This window comes from Vanessa atalanta, chromosome 15 (genome assembly GCF_905147765.1).
Source record: "Vanessa atalanta chromosome 15, ilVanAtal1.2, whole genome shotgun sequence".
NCBI classification, from domain to species: domain Eukaryota; kingdom Metazoa; phylum Arthropoda; class Insecta; order Lepidoptera; family Nymphalidae; genus Vanessa; species Vanessa atalanta.
In genome coordinates, this window is record NC_061885.1 from 6,712,292 (window position 1) to 6,724,830 (window position 12,539).

Sequence of the window (12,539 nt, forward strand, 5' to 3'; positions counted from 1 at the left end):
TTGATTTTTGGTAACTTATTCAATTATAAATTTGTAACAACTTCTAATTAGTTCATATTGTGCTACGTTGGTTTTGTCAGCGTTACCTGTTATTTTGGTTTTGAAATTGGAATTTTTATTATCTATTTCTCTGCTATATCATTATGTTGTTTTTTAATAAGGTACTCGTTAGAAGTACTTTTAACCATTGAGGTGACTTTAATGACTCTTAGTGAGTCAATTTATGCTGACGTATGTAGTTACTTTTAGTTCGATATATTATGTTACAAGTAACAAAGTTAATTTATCTAATAAGTTTATTCTTAAAACAACTATGACGTAATAGGCCTAAAAAATCGGATAAAGCAAAGAGAAAAGGAGAACAAAAGGTAACAATCTTATCTGCAAATCGGATTCGTGTTTAAACTTGGAACAGTAATTAGAATAAATGAGAAATAAAGATACAAGTAACTTTGTTGATTAAGATAAAACCAGTGTGAAATCGAGGTAAAACTTGATATATTTTCTTGAGACGATTCAGCGAGCGGCAGCTTGAGTGTGGTTTTAAGGGCCGGAACCGACATGCTAAGTCCATTTGCATTTTTCGGCCGTTAATATTAACTTTACATGCGGACAAAGGCCTCGAGAAATGCTGAAACAATTTCTTACAATTTTGCATTTGCATTTAAATTACATTTAAAATTTTCGAATGTTTAACTTAGGTTTGAATAATTTGGAAATATGACTAGGGGCTAACATTAAGGGCATTAAAATTCGCCAGAGAGATAGATCGTAGATGTCTACGAATTGTTAAGTGAATGTCTTTAATTTAAACATTTATATTTTCGCACGACACTTTGCACAAACCTGCTATCATTGCCGAGACAAACTGGTCCCTTATAGCGTGTAGCGGTAATCTAACTTCACTGCATCTGCCTTCAGCTAAAACCATTCAGAAGACGTTGACCGCATATCATTTTCAAGTCAGATTAGACACACCGTCCACAGAAGTTAAGGCGCTATGTTGCACACATTTGATTTTTATCAGGATGAGAGCAAATAACTCGATATTTTCTGAAAATTCATGTGTAATTACAGTTACTCTTGTTCTTTAAATTTAACTTTATTTGAATTATCATTCTTTTTTTATATATTCTTTCCGACTAGATATGGCCTTTGCAATTTGCTAAGTATGCGTGTGAGTTATTGACGTCACGGTCTACTTTTTTGTACGAGGTTGTCATTCGTGCAACAGATGAATTCAAATGCTATTGAAAGCTGAACATTCACTGGACAGAGGCCCTTTTATTGCGTTTATGCTGCTTTTATGAATAGATTTAGCATCCAATTACGAAAAAAAAAAACGTTTTTCTTTTATTTTGCGACGTGTTTATAGCGATATCAAGTATTTATAAGCGGCATAAAAAACAGAAATAATTTATTTTTTTAAAAAAGGTTAGTCTGAATCACAAAATGATCTGGTAATGAAATTTAATAAGGATGTATCATTTCCTCCATTATTTTTTGTTACGATAAAGGTCGCTACAAGGTCGATACTGAAGAACATTTGCGAATTGGATAATGCTTAATTGCTTTTGTATTCAATTAAGAAAAATGTGTTTATTTAATTACGATCTGATTCCAAGTATGTTTTAATGATTTTTTACTGAGTAGTTTTTAAGTGTAAATTAGTTAACGGTTATTTCATTCGAGTAATTCAATAAAAAATATTACATTAAATTAATTAAATTTAAATTAAATTAAATTCATACACCATTACTTGACTTTGGTAATACTATTATTATCTTTAATAATTATAATAAATAAAATTATTATTAATATTATTGGGGAGTTAAGTTGTTGTTCTTTTTTTATAAAAGTTATGATGTTTGATTTTAATAACATTGTGTGTCAATTTGTCTGTATTAAAACAGTTCTAGTATCTGCGAGACGCGCTAGAGCTCTACCAAACCCATTCATTAATCTGTGGCTATATTATCAACATATTTGTGTGACAATACACTTTTATAATCTAGGCTTCTTAAAAACGTTCAAAAACATTAAATTGTAAGGTTCAGTAATCTAGAGAATTATCGTGTTAAAAGGTGAAAACGAACAATTCTGAAAACGAAGATAACATACGTTTCGAATGTAACAATTTCCACCCTCCTATAAAAGGATATTTTTTTACGAAATGGATAAAGAAAAACTGATAAAGAAGATCAATCATATAAAATAGATTAGTGTAAAAGAGGTAATAAAGGAGAACTAATAACTCGATTGAGGTTCTTATGCGGTTCTTTTGAGGTCTGAGATATATATGTCTTTTTCCAAACCGGCGATACATTTTCGACCAGAAATGTAACATACATTTATTCCTCTATTTTTTAATGCAAGCATTTGACTTTGATAAAATCGTAATATAAAATGAACAGCTACTTAGAGAAATTTTACAAATACGTCGTTATGATATGTACATCTACTTATATATATCATATACATACATATGTTGGTCTTGTAATTGGATTACATTACTGATATTAGTTGCACATATTCAATTACAGTTCAACCTGAGTAATCTAGTACTCAGTAGGTTGGTGTAGGGTTTGCATTCTCGAATTCATATGAAAATCTCGAATTCAGCTATCGAGTAACTGTAAAAGGGACCGTAACTTTATACTTTATCTTATACTAGCTGAACGGTCTACTTTATCCGTGCGAAATTTATAAAAAAAAACTTAACCTATAACACACAAAACTTAGGAGGGTCGAATTAAAAAAGTAGTATATGTCTTTACCTGCAACTCATACTATGTAACTCCAAATCAAATTTTATCTAAATCAGTTTAGCGATTAAAGCTTGAAGAGACAGACAGACATAGTTACTTTCGTATTTATAATATTATTATAGAAATAAATCATTTCTTTAAAAAAATGTATTAAGAATGACAATATATTAAATTTAATTGTATAAATACTACCTAGTATGTACTAGATAACAAATTTTCTGTTAACGCTTCAATTTAAATAATGTATTATTTAAAAATACAAATACTGAGAAGGTTAACAGCTATTAGAAAATGTTTTAGCAATAAGAAAAAACTATAAAAAATGTTTTACGGGTCGTTTACTGCAATTACCTACAAGTTAAAATGGAAATGTCATCAAACATAGTTTACGTAGTCATAAGCTTAATATGTTTATTAGAGTTGCAATACAGATAATGAAAGTATACAATACTATTAATAACTAGTTATTGCCCGCGGCTTCGCTCGGCTTTTAATTCCTAACTTCTAACGACCCTGTTAAGAATTAGGCATAATAAAGTGGTACAGTGGTTTGGCCGTAAAAGAGTAACACAAAGACAGACAGACAGATTTACTTTCGCATTTATAATATTAGTATAGATTATAAGTGCTATGGCATAATATGCAAAGATTTTTTTTCATGTCCTCCAAAATTACCCACCCGATGGTAAATGCTCACAACTGACCATAGAAATATTAACTATCCCTTATATCGTCACCAACCTCGGGAACTTAAATTTTATCCGTGCCTTTAGTTACACTGACACGCTCCTTTAAACTATGCATACAACAATACAGTTTTAAGTATTGGCGGTTGAATATGCAGTGACCGGGTAGTACCTACCAAGCTAACTAACAGCCCTACTACAATTTATTTGATTGTAAGTTCATATATGTGTTAGTAAATATAAGTAACAATATAGAAATTTACTTTAGGAACAATGTACTTGTTAACTAACACATAAACATTAAATTAGAAAAGGCTTTTCTCTAAGTGTTGATATTGTCAATTATTGTAATATTCCACTTCTATTGAACTCCTTGGTCTAAGGAGAAAACAGGTGTTCCGATTTCGATTAGAAAATATCACTGTCTATGAACGTATAATCTTGTTCGGAAATGACCCTCAGTTAACGAACAGGTTACAGTTTGCGGTCACCGACTCGAGAAATTGCATTCAGATTTCAGCTAGTCTAATACTAAAATGTTTAATTTACATACTAATGTAATTACTACCTTTCAATGGTTACTTTTATTTTTTAATAAGTTGTTGATTTTTAGTCTTTAAATAATAAAGTTTTTGTAATGTAATTATTTGAACAATGGACAATTATGTTTTTAGGAGTTACTTATATTGTCACACAAGAGTTGGAGCTAACTTAAGTATCAACTTAATTACATATTTAACAATCAAGTTAACTCTATCATTTATAATTTTTGTTCAAAAAAAAAATGAATGGTCCTTTTCAGTATACAAACATACACGTAAGGATATGATACTACGCTGTTATGAAATTAACGAATTAAATCTGAATTTGTATAAAAAGTTTGAATATTTGGTTAAAATGTTTATTTCAGGCGTCTTCAACTATGATGCAGAATACGAGTCCGTTAGTGTATATTCTTGTTATTTCACAAGACTAAACCAATTACTACTAAATAGCTGCCAAAAAGATTATCCAACATTTGTCAGGGCTTTGCGAAACGAATTCACCTTCAAATCAATTGCTCACGGGATTGTACAAAAAGTATTACAGAGTCAAGGTAACGGCTGTGCGGTAATAGTGTTTGATCTGACTGTACAGGTGTGCTCAATGTACCTTGAAGACGGGTTCAGTCATTAAAATACTCATTACGGATATTATTACTACGGTAAGACCGAATTAAGTATAAAAGAAATGAGATTATCCATTTATTTCCATTGTGTGTTATCGCGTGTCCCGTTTGAATTATTTTTTTTATTAGCTTTTAAATCGATATTTAAAATTTGTAAGCCACCAGGTATTCATGTTCAATATTTTTACATTGATTTTGTGGCGATGAAACAATAGAGTGCACGAATTCTTTTATATATATAGATATGAAATGTTTAATCCATCGTGTTTTTCTAGTTAAAAATAATCACGTACTATTGACATATGGTCCTTAAACAAGCAAAGAATAATAAAAACATATTGTAGTTGATTGATAGCCTTGTTTGCATATACTTGCGTTATCAGAAATACTTAAAACTACACGTTTAGTCCCCCACTCATAACAACTAAGATAACCTTGCATCGTGATTTATTCTATCATTTCCGACATTATGCACGTTCAAAACACATCGTAATATTTATATACTTGCTATTTACACCATGATAAACAATAAACTAAACATACATTAAGTTTAGTTGTAACTAAGTAAATATAAACTAATTTAAATTATGAACGTACAAAACAACGTTATACAAAAATGCGTTTTGACGTCGGGATATATATATAATCAGTGTCACCTGAAGCGATGGCCATAGTTTAAGTATAACTCACAAAAGTATTTTGCTTAAAATACTTTTTTTTTAATGACACTTGCTAGTGGCAATTTTTCATTTTACAATGCATTAAGAGTATTATCGTGTCATACTTAGTTACGGCGTATGTAATAGTATCTGAGTGCTCGTCTGAAAATCGTTCAAAACTAAAATTTTATTAACGGCTATGTCAAAAATATAATATAATATTACATATTCAACATACATACATACATACATACATTAAGTTATTAAACAGATTAAAAACTATTATGATTAATGTTCTAAATAATTTCCACTCAAGTAGACGAAATCTCTTCTTTATTATGAAGATCAAATGATTGATAGAAATACAATTATTGGTTTGTAACTTATTCTTAGTAATATAGTTATACGTAACAGTTTGCTGATAATCTAAGGGTCTGGCTTTTGATTCGATTTTCTTGATTAAATTGGATGTTTTCCAAAGAGGGTTTCGAAGTAAAACATTTGATATCTGCGAAGGCTTTTCTTCAAGAAACATTTGAATGTCTTTGAAAGAAAGATTTTGTAAAAGAAAATAAAAGTGTACACGACAAAAAAATAATCACGTATGTATGAATATATTTTCAAGAATATAAATGAAACGATTCAGAGATAAACTAAGATGCTTTCTACCGTTTTACGTAAATAGAAAGTTTAACGAGCGTGTTATCGACATTAGGTTATCAAAACATATTATTGAACGTCGTTGGTTATTTTCCTTTCTATATTATTGCGGGCAGTTCCGGATTAAGGACTCTTGATAAAAGGAAATAAGCTAGCAATTCTCCTACGGTTCGGCAAAGGTCTCCTCTTGGAGTGATGGTTTGAGGCTTATTTCACCAATCTGTTCCATTGCGGGTTGATTGAACATGTGAGTGGAGTTTCATTCAATACACATTCCCTCACGATGTTTTCTATTGTTACCGAGAATGAGTGGTGCTAGCTCAGGTATGAAGCCTTATGCCTTCGGTTAAGATTCACGTGTTCTAGACGCTGAACCGATTGAGCCTACTGAATACTTGATGCTCTAATATTGGTTGGTCAATAAAAAACTTGGTCAAGTAAAATTCTCGACCACTTTTCTTTTCTTTATATAAAACGAAATTGCTCGATAGTACATATAGAAATCAATCAAGAGAGGTTCTGAAATCCAGGTCACGCGTCAAAGATATTTCCATGTAATAAACTGGGATTAACAAATGTCTGTCGCTGCCTTCGGTAAAGAAAGTTATTTATAAGAAATCTAAATTTCTCTATTCTCGCCAATTCATATAGGAGCAGAGCGGCGTGGTGGAATAAAATACTAATGATTTGCCCTAAACGAGAGGTGTTTGAGCAGCATTTGCATATAAAGAAGGTGTATTCTTTTTTGTTTTATGAATTTAAATGAAAATAAATGAACAAGCTGAGTTTTCTTTAGCTTCTAGGTAGCATTTATAACTTTGTTTGTTGAAAAATGTCGATTCAAAAACACTTATAACAAGCCTTCTTATATAAAGTATCTTTGTTTTGATAATGAACAAAGTGTACTTCCTCCGTCTTCTGATGTTGTTAAATTCTATGAAAACATGTACAATTTTTTGAAGTCCTTGTTCATGTCAAGAAAGTAAAAAGGCAAAAAGAAACCTTTCCATTCCGTTATACTCTATAACTTGGTTATTTTTTTAGTGGCAATGAAAATTCTAAATCTATTATAAATAACACACAATAATAGCCTTTATTATTGTAATTTAAGTGCTATTATTGGTTACTGGTTTCGGTTTGGGAGGTCTTTTTGTCTTGTTGAATAATTAAAAATTAATGCTGTGACGTATTACGGTTATACCGTGACAGTGATTACAGCTTGGTTGATCTTTAACAAAGATGGACATAGACTAGCAATAATAAAATGTCAATTATAGTTCAGATTTTATTATAATTAATGTGACTGGAATAGAGGCCATTGAACTTTATTAACAGGAAAGGCTAATCTTTTCGTATTAAAAGATTAAAATAAATAATTTGTATAGGAATTTGGAGATTAGAAGTAGCTTTATGTTAATTAAATGTATGTTTTTATTTATTCAGTTACGGTAGAAAGCAAGTCAGTTATGTCTAGTTAAATATAAGTAATTAGTGAACTGTAAGAATGAAATGTAAAAAGTATATATGTTATTGCAATAACAGTAAACGCGTCGTTGTTTCCAAAATAATGAAATATTGCCTTATTATATTCAACTGGAATTCTAACCAGTCCACCTACCAAGTCAGTCAGTCAATAGAGCTGACTGAGGTATGTTATCTGTCAAGTGCGTCTATGATTATTACCAGCACTCGGTGTATCACCTCATTTGATGACGGAGACGTCAGCATATGGGTTGATACAGACTACCAAGATAGGCATTTCCAAGCAGAGCTGACGCCAGGTTGTAAAATCTGCCTTACGTCTATTTTATCATTTTTTCTGGCATAATTTACAACACACTTAATTTTAACATAATTGATATTTTATACTTTGCATATGAACTTGCACGAGTAAAAAAGCAGGGAAGACTTTCTAGCTCAGAATAATAATGATGATATATCATCATCGTTATTAATATGATCTAGGACTTTTCTCGGCCACTACACTGTATCATAGCACTGGATATACTATAGTGTGTGTACGCAATCATAAGTTCAATTTATTTTTTCTCATTTGATGAGACAGAAAATCCGACGAAGAGAAGAGTATAGGATCGATCGTGTAAAAAAAATCTTGACACAAAAACTCAATAGTTTCTTATTGGCCCAACTCGATATTTGAAACCAGGTCACAGGGCACTTGATCATCTAGACGGGTCGAGCAATAAGCCAGGTCTGTAACATAACAAACATGTTATGTACAGTACAGATTGATCGTGGTAAAATTTATATTAGTGAATTCTATTTGCGTAACGTTCCATCAATCACAAAGATGGCACTGTGAGTGTCCCACTAGGTCGTTCTCATTTCTGTCCCCTAATATCCGACCTATTTATTTGCCCATCACTCAGCGAGCAACAAGCTAATGAGGGATATAATGTACTAGCTAAGCCAACTTTATTGCCAGTGACGCAGTCAAGCATCCCTTTGTTTTCTAGTTAGATACAATATATATTTAAAATTACTATTAAATAATAAATAAAAGATAAAATATATTATTGTATTAATATAAAGGTAGGATAATAAAAATAATGTTTGAAAATATTCTTTAAACGTAAAGGATGTACATCTTCTGTCTTTGTAATATCGTTTCTAGAAGTCTGGATTCTTGTTATTAAAGTTATTGTTAGTATGACTAAGGGAAATATGTTCACTAAAATCATAACTATAAAAGGTTATGGATTACCTTTTGTCTCGCTAATCAACACTCAGCGTCATATATTGTCAACGCAAACTCGAGAACAGGGTTACAACAGAGTTAGGTATGTTTAGACTTATAATTTTAATACGAACAAAACATTTATCAAGTAGTATGATAATGTGAGTTTTAAATAACTCACGTTGGAAGAAATATTGTTATAGCTTGGATGACTACATGTTTTTCTTAGTTATTTCAGTCCCTTACGGATCGTTTTGATTGCTATTTGTCTGATGAATGTTTTCGAAGTTATTCTTTTATTATTTAAAAATATAAATAATTGTTTTTTTTTTTCAAAAAATCTAGAGTTTATACATTCTCTATTTTTATATTATTTTATTAAGATCTTATTAGTTTTTTCATTTAAATATAAGCAAATAAAACGCCTTTGTGAATGGCTTTTTAATTAAAGATCCTAACTCATATTGTTCTCAATCTAAAAACAAATAACGATAAAATACTTAACGGCCATAATAAACTTCCTACCGTCTGCTTCTTGGAACAATAAAATTTGTTTAAACCCATTATATTCACGGCATAGAACTTATACTTCGAAATTAACTTTTGTTAAAGATACAAATTTACCTTTCCTTATTTTCGTGGACATTAATTAAATGAAATAATTATTTGATTAATTTGTGAAACATCAATCCCTTATAGCAATATCTTAGTGTCTTTAAATGTCTATCTCATCTTAATATTTCATATTTAAGCAACTGTATGTATTTTTTTAACGACTAAATATAAGCTTATTATTTAATACAGTTACTACATAACATAATAATCTTAAATAAAAAAAAAAAAAACATAAAAATGTTTTGTATGAAATTACAAAGATTCTAAATTTCAATGTTAGATGATCACTTAAAACGCCATGGTTAATAAATAAATATATCAGCTTTTGTTTAATTTTGTGCCCGCTCTGTAAGAGTGACTAAATATCACAATAATGACTCAGATCCTATTAGATGTTTAGTAATAGCCGCGAAGTCAACAGTTTTTTACGTTGATATTGTAATGGATTTCTTACTTTTTTTGTCTACTAAATCGTGGGTGTTAGAAGACGTTATTAATGTTATACACAAACGTCCGTTATCTACAGCAGTAGAATATAAAATTAACTATTGAATATTCATTAAAATATATATTTTGGTAGCACATATAATATAAATTAGCTTTAAGTATTATTTTATAATGGCAATCCGACATACACAGAAAGATTTCAGGTGCAAGACCTGCAAATTTCTTCTGGCTGCAATTGAGAATTTATCAGCACAGCACTGACCTATCTTAAAATAGAACATTTGACCTCGGGATGTAAGTCAGTTAAGTAAATTAAAAATATCCACTTTACAATTATTGACCACGTGGAATTGTGGTTAGTGTGCTTGCATCAAAGGAGGTATTATGATAATTAAATTAATGTTCAAATATTTATTTGAAAATAGATCATATTAGAATAGTACAAGGCAAGTATGGTAAAAGTTCCACACTTCATAAAGAGGCTCGAATGTCTCGAGATCGTCGCTGGCCCACTTCCCTATTGTTTACATACAGTCTGCGGTATTTCAAGCGTGTATCTCGTCCTTTTGTCTCAGGATTCCATTGTCTATTCTGCATATTATGAAACTATGCCCACGTTGACGAATGAATGGAGAATGACGAATACTTCAGAACAGCGCGGATTGTCATAGACTTTAAAGTGTATCCGACTGTCTTTTTTTACTACATCTGGTTTAGATGTTAGTTATGTTAATGAACACAAAGTTTTGGAAATAAATTTTACATACTTTTAATGCTATGTTAATGATAACAATATAATAAAATATATGATATATTATAATTATCATTATTTATATTCGACCTAATTAGCTTGAATTATCAATTCTGAGCGACTTATCAGATAAATATTATAAATGCGAAAGCAGTTGTGCTTATTCGTTTGTTATCTCATCACGACCAAAATACTAAACTGATCATAATTAATTTTAATATACAGGAGTTTGGAGACTATAGGAGAAGGACATAGTCATATAAATTACGGAATCTAAAGATTAAGTGGCGGGAAACAGCTAATATATAATAAAATTTAATGTATATGTTATATCCATGTGACAGGACTTAACGGTTATGAAACGGAACGTTTTCTTGAACGTGACAGGAAGTGTGACTGTTTAAAGGCCAGCATATCGTCGGTCATATCACACAATTATGTCGGCGGGATTTTAACATGCCCAAAATGTAACTATATGCATTCCCATAAAATCGGCTTTATATGCCATACTAAAATAATTCATACTCACATATATGGAACGCGACATCGCTGTGGCCAAAACTGGCTAGGAAGATTACTGATTATTCAGTTCAATAAGATATTAGATATTTATATAAAAGCATCAATTGACTATAAATTATATAAGTGAATAGGAATGTTATTTAAGCAAACAATGACTGCGTTTATTTATTGATCTATCTCCGCATATTCCCACAGTCACAGCTGCACCCTGCGAGGGGGTGTATGTTCCCACACATGTGCTTCAAATCTGTGCATTGGACCACTTTGTATCCGGATGCGCAAACAGCTTATGGGAGGAAGCACCTTGCACTACTGATGTTACGTAGCATATTTGATTTAATCACTTTGCAGATATCGAATATGTTTTTATATTATTTTTTTTTTGTATTAGTAACATTTATATATAACTATTTATAAAATGTTATCGGATTATCGTTCTTCTAGCTATATATATATATATGTATACAGCTCCAAGATTGAATGCATGATAAGATTTGGTGGACTGAATATAATAATTAATATAAAGGAGAAAAATTAGTGACATAATTATAGGTTTATGAATAATTATATGTATTTGTATATCTATGCCGTCAATATATTGTACAGCCAGTACTGTATAATGAGAATTATACTTTAATTAACTTTGTCTATGTAGGGTATGTAATGAATTGCGAACGTTATTAACCATTTAAGGGTAGCGCAGGTGATGTTTTCATTCCTAACAAAAATGTTTTCCTCTTACTTTAGTCGATTGAAATCTTTAATAGGACAACGGAGTAATTTCTCACATAGATTTGTTTTATAATAATGGCATTGTTGATTGGATTACTATGTTCTCACATGCTTTTCAACATTAAATAGGTAATGAAATTTGTTCACAATTCAAGGAAATTAATAATAATTTTGATTAAACTTACAAAAAACAAATTTAGTAATATCGTATGTTGGCACTCGTTTAAATGCTTACCTAGATATTTGTCCAGCCGTTCAAATCTGAAAAAAAAACTTTTTTTAAAATATTTCCTATATAAGTCGAAACTGTTATAAAAAAAACGTGTGAACAGTGATTGTTTTGTTAAATATACTTCGTTTAAGCCAATAACAAATGGGCGTATGAGACCGCAAGATGTTCAGTCACATACACACACATTGTACGGAAACCAATTCGATTAATCTCAATTTATCCCTTTGTTAAAGCATTTCAAAGCCGTGGGTGGAATAATAATGTAGCCATCGAATGAAATAATCTTTTGAATAATGAATGCTAGAACGAAATGCGATTGGATCATTACAATGGAGTCGTCTTCAGATTCGAAAATGTTCCATCCGCTCACTAGGCAATAAATCAATGTCACAAATATTTGCAATTACTAATTACACTTTAATAAAACGATAATAGTTTCTTGTTAACGAAATATGTTAATTAAATTGTTTACACAAACATTGTGTTTTTTTTTTCGTATGAATACCTTCTCTTAATAAAAAAAGCAAAGCGTAAAGTAATTCCAATTTGAGTTATATTTAAAAAAACGAAAGCAATATCAAATTCATTTCGTCATATTTAT

The 12,539-nt window shown here is 30.4% G+C and overlaps 1 protein-coding gene across 2 annotated transcripts in view; it reads right to left on the bottom strand.

Annotated features, from left to right (window-relative positions):
* The window catches only part of LOC125069342 (ADP-ribosylation factor-like protein 4C), a 54,437-nt gene that overhangs the window by 16,948 nt on the left and 24,950 nt on the right, over positions 1–12,539 (bottom strand). The window contains exon 2 of one of the 2 annotated variants that reach the window (XM_047678806.1): positions 11,942–11,967. The exons of the other annotated variant lie outside the window; for it this stretch is intronic. The gene's annotated coding sequence lies outside the window, so the exon portion shown is untranslated. The remainder of the gene's footprint in view (positions 1–11,941; positions 11,968–12,539) is intronic. 2 annotated transcript variants of the gene reach the window in all.